Source organism: Vombatus ursinus, unplaced genomic scaffold, assembly GCF_900497805.2.
Source record: "Vombatus ursinus unplaced genomic scaffold, bare-nosed wombat genome assembly UNPS02014786.1, whole genome shotgun sequence".
Lineage (NCBI taxonomy): Eukaryota > Metazoa > Chordata > Mammalia > Diprotodontia > Vombatidae > Vombatus > Vombatus ursinus.
This window is the reverse complement of record NW_020954564.1, coordinates 48,502,276-48,510,261: the sequence shown is the minus strand read 5'-3', so window position 1 is coordinate 48,510,261 and position 7,986 is coordinate 48,502,276. Positions and strand designations below refer to the sequence as shown.

Genomic DNA, 7,986 nt, shown 5'->3' with positions numbered 1-7,986 from the left:
AGAGAGAGAGAGAGAGAGAGAGAGAGAGAGAGAGAGAGAGAGAGAGGTGGTGCAGTGGATGGAGCACTGGCCCTGAAGTCAGGAGGACCTGAGTTCAAATCTGGCCTCAGAACAAACACTTGACATTAGCTGTGTGACCCTGGGCAAGTCACTTAACCCCAAGTGCCAAAAAAAAAAAAAAAGAAAGAAAGAGAGAGAGAGAGAGAGAAAGGAAGGAAGAAAGAAAATTGGGTTTCTTTTTAAAACATTTAATGCCTTACTTTCCCAGATTTGGATAGTACAATTTTTTTTTAAATGGAAAAAGCAAAAAACAATATCTAGAGAGGTAAATATACTGGAAAAGCAACAACTATCACCACTCCTATTTCTATATCATTTTGTTTAAGATGCATTTGCTTCACAACTGTGAGGTAAGACTGTCATCCTCGTTTTGTAGATGAGGAAACTAAGGGTCAGAAAGATAAAGGGACTCCTTGCCAAATACGGTGCAGTTGTCAAATAATTTTCCTCACAACAAAGGAGGAAACTGAAGCCTCAGTGAAGGGAAATGACTGCCTGAGGTCACATAGCTGGAAAGTGACAAGAAAGAACTCAGATCTGGGTGTTTTGTTGCCCAGTCCAGAGCTGAAGGCCACAGGGTAAACAAACAAAAGTGGCTGTTGGGTTTTTCTGGTTGGCCAGATCCAGAATTTAAACTTCTCTTTGAATGTTTAGTCGCGTGCTTTCTTCCCAAAATGGAAAATAAAGAGAACAAGATGGACTTTTAAAAATATAATTTGAGGGGGAGAAAAGAAACACATACATTATGAATTAATTGGCTATGCTGACTTTTTTTTTTAATTATACAGAAGTTGTTAAGCAATTGCCAGCCAACTACAAAACAAGGACACTAAATATGGGGTTAAAAATGTTTCACCAATATAGCACTACATTACTGGGCACAGCATTCTCAATCTAATTTCTCTATTTGATCAAGAACTTCCTAAGTGATGCCCAGTCAGCAGTCTCATCAGAGGACTCGGGATCATGGCTGACAATTCATAGGTTTAATCAGGTCATGCAGGATCTCTGCCAAGATGCTATCAATGGAGCAGCAAACAAAGTTTTAAAATAATTATAGTGGTGTAAAAAGCACTAGAGTCACGTCAGCTTCAAATCAGCATTTTCATTAGAGATGTAACATAACCTAAAATATCCCAGCCCAATTAACCTCTTTAAATCTGTTTAAAAACAGGTATTCACGCACTAGTTACACAGAATCCCCATGGAGATTAAGTTGGCAACGGGCATGTTTACGCATTCGGATTCTGCCTTCCACGTCTGCGCCCGGAGTTATTTACAGACAGTGGGACACACTCTGTGTGTTGAGTGCAGCTTACATGACAGTAACATCTATAAGCTGCCAAGCACTCAAGTGAATAGCAGCATTGCTATTGTATATGCTAACTTGGATTCCCCATCAATTGTGTGAAAACACATTTGGTTCCTAGGTGCCCTAAGTTACACGATATAGCAAGATGCTACAGTCTATCTTTGGCTAACCTCACAGATGAAGCTTGAATTTCAGAAGAAGCTGTCACCTTCATTTAAAAATATAATTCAACATAATTTCAAGTGAATAATAAAAATGTCTCATCAACATTTAAAATTATTTCTGTCACCTACTCAGAGGTTAATGGACAGACAAGATCTGCAAATATAATATACTATGACCGTAAATTCATTTAGGGAGCCAAAGTTACTTCTAGAACTCTTTAAAAAGAAAATATAATATAGCAATTAGATTAATTTAAGACATAGTCAAGCAGATCACACTGATGTCTTACCCTGGCCCTAAACCACCACATTTTCCAAATATCTGTTAAGATAGATTTATTATGTTTGTATTTCCACATTTTCACCTTTCTTCTTTTATAATTCATTCTCCTCAGTGCTATATACTCCCCTGACCCAGAAATTCCTATTGCTATGGTACAGTGGAAAAAACACCAGATTTAGAGTCTGAAGATCTGGGTCTAAATCCCATTTTTGTCACTTCATATATAATATTAAACAATTATTTCTCTGTAAGCTTCAGTTTCCTCATCTACAAAATGAGTGGGACTATATTATCTCTAAAGTATTTTCAAACTCTAAAATCCTATTTATTTATCTACCAATTGATCTATTTACTTCCATATTTTAAATTATCTTCATCAATTGGCTGACAAGTATAGCATCATTATATTATATTTGGGACACATGCCACATTTCCAAACTTTCTGTAAAAAAAAAAAAAAAAAAAACCTTGATTTTTATCCATTTTCTACATTTGATTTAACTTTCCCTTTTAGTCTAAATATTTGCTCATATTTTTAACACCATTTCTTCTTTCTCCTTTTTTTCTTAAATTTTGGATATATTCCATCACTTCTATTTGTTTAGATATTCTTCATCTACTTTTAGTTTGTTCATCAGCTTCCTTTTCTATCCATCCAAACTGTCTTTTTCCATTTGGCATGTAGACCAAAGTAAGGCCATTTACAACTTCTCATTTCTTTGAATCATCATAGCATTGCAGGATTTAAAGTTGGGAAGGTTCTTGGAGATTACATTGTCATTTTAAAGACAGAGTAATTGAGTATCTGAGGTAAAAGTACCTTTTCAACCACAACCACAACAGCCAGAATTTATTATGTGCCTGCTATATGCCAGGTACTATGCTAAGCACTGAATGTACTGAAAAGGCAAAAATAGTCCCTGCCCTCAAGGAGCTCAATCTAAAACATGTAAACAACTATGTATAAACAAGATATAAATAGGATAAATTGAAGGTTATTTCAAAGTGAAAACACTAGTATTAAAGTGGGTCAGAAAAGGCTTCTCGTAGAAGGTAAGATTTTTAGCTGAGTCTTGAAGAAAGCCAAGGAAGCCAGGAGGCAGTTAGAAGAAGAGCCCTGCAAGCATGGGGAACAGCTAAGGAAAATGCATAGAGTCAGGAGATAGGATGTCTTGAGCAAGGAACAATGAGGAGGCCAGTGTCATTGGATCATAAAGAACATGGATGGAAACAAGCTCTAAAAAGACAAAAAAGATGAGAAAGGACCTGAGTGAGAAGACTTTAAAAAACCCAAATAAAGGATTTTATATTTGTTCCTAAAACTAACAGAGAACCACTGTAGTTCATGAATATGGATATATACTTTAGGAAGATCACTTTGATAGCTAATAGACTGGAGTTGGGAGAGACTTTAGTACAGGTGTGAAGTGACAAGGGCCTGCACAAAGGTGGTAGTTGTGTCAGAGGAAAGAATGGGATACATGAGATGTTCAGAAGATAGAACTGACAGGAATTGGCAATAGATTGGATGTGGAGGGTAAGAGAAATAAGGCATTAAGGACGATACTTAGCTTTGCAAACCTGGATGACTAGGAGTATGGTAGTATCCTCAATAATATGGAAGCTAGCAAGACAGGCAGGGAAGGTTTTGGGGAAAAGATAAAACATTCTGTTTTGGACATATTGACTTTAAGTTATCTTCAGAATATCCAGTTTGAGATGTTCAATAGGCATTTGGAAATGAGAGACTAAAGGTCAGAAGAGAGGTTAGAATTGGACCAAGGGTGAGGAACCTGTGGCCTCCTTAGACCTCAGGTGTGGCTCTTTGACTGAATCCAAACTTCACAGAACAAATCCCCTTAATATAAGGATTTATTGTGTAAAACTTGGACTCAGTCAAAAGGCCACACCCAAAGACCTAGAAGGCCACATGTGGCCTCAAGGCCACAGGTTCGCCACCCTTGTGTTAGACAAATAGATTTGAGAATCATTTGTATAGATCAGTGCTTCCTAAACTTTGGGTCACGACCCCATGTGGGGTCATGAAAAATTTGGCAACAGTAAAAGGTTTCTGAATGCACAATGACCAAAATTAATTAAAAATCAAATACAGAATGAATCTGAGGTGTTTTTGGCAGGTTGCCCATGGTGATGCATCAAACAACTTCACTGCAGCCTTGGTTCTGAACACAAATCATTTGCACTTTGCACTGTGTATGCCCTCAGGCCATGCAACACCAAAGAACACAGCCTAAACTCCAAAAGGAAAACAAGTAGAAAAAGTTTAAGAAGCCCAGGTACAGATGATGATTATTCATTGAGTTGGATTCCATAGTCCATGGGAGCTAATGATATCACCAAGTGAATTAGTATAGAGGGAAAAGAGAAGAGGTCCCGGGATAGAACCTAGGGGGACACCCATACTCAGCAGGCATGATTTGAATCAAAATCCAACAAAGGAGAATGAAAACGAGCAAGGAGAGAGGCAAGAAGGGAAATGAGTATCAGAAAAACCTAGAGAAAAGAACATCAAGAAGAAGAGGGTGACTTGGCAATGTCAAAGTCTACAGAGAGGTCAAGGTCAGATAAGTAATAGCAAAAGCTTACATTTCTGTAGCACTTTAAGATTTTCAAACTGCTATTCCATGAATAACTCCATGAAGTGAGTAATGCAAATATTATTCCCATTTTTTACAGAGAAGGAAAATAAGACCCAGAGAGGTAAAGTATCTTCCTCTCAAAGTCAAAGTTAGAAACTAGATTTGGAACCCAGATCATCTGGCTCAAATGCTTAGCACAGTGGCTGGCACATAGTAGGTGCTTAATAAATGTTTACTGACTGACTCCAAACCCGGTGAAATTTTCATGATAGCTGGTTGTCCTCACATCAATAGTTCCCATATAGTCATCCACGAAACCACAGTGTTTGACGTAACATGAAAGTGGACTCCATGAAAAAAAACTTGTTTGTGCTATTTTCCATTTTAAAATATTAAATATGGTATAATGTATCAAAATCTATTAAAATGGTTTGGTATGAAAATATAAATACTTTCCTCTATATTGTGCCCAGATGTCAATTCCCACTTATAACAGGAAGGGGAGAGGTCAGGATTCAAAACCCATTAATAGGGTTGGTTTCATTAACAAATTTCAAAAAATATTCCATAGCCAAATAAGTTGCAGAACTGCTAGTCTTTGATGTAACTTATTGACAAAGTTATGGTGCTTTCCCACTCAATCAATAAGCATCTCTTATGGTGCTAGGTGCCATTAAATATAAAAACAAAAATGAAATAACAACTGTCCTCAAGATGCTTACATTCTGTCAAGGGAGACAAGAAAACAAATACAAAATAATTTTGGGAGAGATGTCACTAAGATCTGGGGATAGAGGGAAGAAGTGTCAAGAAAAACTATGTATAGGATAAGTAAACATAGGATTTTAAGAGGTAAAAATGAGAAGGAAATACATTACTGGCATGAGGATAGCTGGTTCAAAGGCACTTGAGAGGGAGTATCACATGAGGAATGGAAATAAGGCCAGTTTGGCTAAACCAAAGAGCACAGGAAGGAATGTAATATATATTAAGCTAGAAAGGTAGAATGGAGACAGCTTTTAAAGGACTTTAAACAGTAAACAAATATGGCAAATAAGGGAAAATCTTCAATAGTTTTCAATACAAAAGGGACCAGATTGTAAAGGAGGGAATGGAAGTCAATTCATCAAGAAAGAATTCAAAGGGATACAAACATTCACCATCTGTGGTACTATTTTACACACCCAATGTGTACATGTAAAATATTACTGCCTTACTGTTTCAGAAGGAACAGATACAATTAAAGACAATTATAATAAATGTATATTTACTGCTAGTAAAACAGTTATTGAGCTACTTAGATAAGTTTTCTCTCACTTAAAAAGTTCTACATATGTATATTAGATCTCTAAGAAAATATGGCAACTATATGGATGACTGTGTTCATCTAATACTCCTATAGTCATTTGGTAAATTATAAGTATTAAATCTAGTCAATAAAATTTAATAAAAAGCTCAACTTTCCTTTCATTAAAAAAAACTATCAAACCTTTTTGTAACATAACACATCCTGAAGGCCCTTAACAACAATTTGCTCATGTGATGTCTAATCAGTAGTTTGGGGGAAAAAATGTCACTCAACTGTTTTGCTCTGTGACAAGTCATGATTACAGACCTCCAAGCGCCATATTATAACTTACTTTAGATCTATTTTGCTAAATTTTTTGCAACATGAATAATTATATATATATATTTATATATATATATTTTGTATTGTACTTACATGTCAAATTTCTCATATTAGACTACAAACTCACAAGCTTTTTGACTATAGCAAACCACTACCTAACTCTACAAGGTTGGTCAGATTTACACCTCTGAAATGGTAAAGTTCCATAAGGGGAGGGACAGTGCCTTACTTAAACATCATATCTCTTCCAGTAGCTGGTACAATAACCTGAAAATAAGACACATTTATCAAGGTTTATAGATCTAAAAATAGGTCACACTTTTTCCTCTAAGTCTGATTTGTACAAAACATGAGCAAGGTTATGATTATGTTATCTTTTAGCATATAATGAAAAAAATTTTCAAGGAAATCTTAATTCAGGAACTTTGTCTATATTTTGAGAGTGACCTATATTCAAGTCAATACTGTAGGCATTTTTTTCATCTGCTTGATATGGTTTTCCCTTTTTCCTCACCATCCCCACTTAGCTTTTATTACTGTTGATCTCACTAGCAGTGCAATGCCTCACAGAAGTCAGATGTCTATCAATAATAGCAACAAAAATCCTCATATTTAGGTAGCATTTATGGTTTTAAAAGTATTTCACATATATTAATTCACATATATTAATGTAGTAAGTACAATAACCCAGAGGTAAGTAGCACAAATATTATCTTCTTTTACAGATGAGGAAACTGAGGTTTAAAGGAATTAAGTGATTTATCTAATATTACACAGCTATTAGGGAGATATTAAGGGTACTATTAAGTGCCTGAGCCAAGGGTGGAACCCAGGCCCTTTGACACTAAATCCAATGTTCTTTTCCCTACACCACATTGTACTACCTCCCCAATAATAACAACAATAATGCTGTACTTTATATTTACAAAGACATTTCTTCGTAATAACCCTGGGAGAGAGATATTACAAGTACTAAGGCTCCTATTTTCTAGATAAGTAAACCAAGTCACAGAGTAGAGAAGTGATAGCCCAGGGCAATAAAACAAATACATATTGGTGCCAGGATTTAACTCAGGTCTCCCAGTTCCTAGTTCAGTATTCTTTTCATGAAATCATACTACTTCAATGTCATCAACCTCTCAGTATACTTGTAAGTATGTTAATTGACTCCAAAGTAGGTTGAACTAGAATGAATCTGTAAAATGAGAGATTTATATTAATCTCTAAAGTCTCTTCCAACTCTAAATTCTACAATCCTACAAAATGAACTCTGTATTACTCAAAAGGCAAAATACTCAAATTGAAATGAAAAGATCAAAAGAAACTGTCTTCTCTTTGCTTCGACACTATAATGCATATCACATACATATATACACATATATAATACACACACCAGTACTCCAATAGATTTTTATAAAGTTTGAAATCTAAGACCTCTGGCAACCAATGTATTATAAGGTTAATAAAACCGATTTTTGCTACCGATTTTAATCTACTTATAACCATAACATTCATTTCAGGATTCCTAAGATTTAGACAAATCACATAAAGAGACACTAAAACATTGTTCAATAATGAACTTGGCTTTGTTGTAAAGCCCACAGTTTTTGCATATCTTTCAGCAAATCCTAATTAGCCGCCTTTCAACATGCTGTGCACCTGCCCCACAGATAATAGAAGCGAGCATCTGCACAGTCTACTGCATTCTGAGGGCAATAAATAAATTGCAGGTCAAAATTATTACAAAGCTTTCTACGAATAAACCCATATCCTTCATAATACAAAGCTGCAGATGTGAAAAGTACCTAAAACCCACTCAAATAGTATGATTACAGGGGCTGTTTGAGTTTAATAATTTGACTGTAATTCAGGCATTTTCAACAGCTCATTAAGGGTTCATTAATATATAGACAAGCTTTTGAATTATAAATAAGCAG

General features: G+C 35.5%; 1 protein-coding gene across 2 annotated transcripts in view; it reads right to left on the bottom strand.

The window, feature by feature from the left end:
- Positions 1–7,986, bottom strand: part of LOC114047060 (pre-B-cell leukemia transcription factor 3) — a 300,024-nt gene that overhangs the window by 91,964 nt on the left and 200,074 nt on the right. The gene's annotated exons all lie outside the window — the stretch shown is intronic.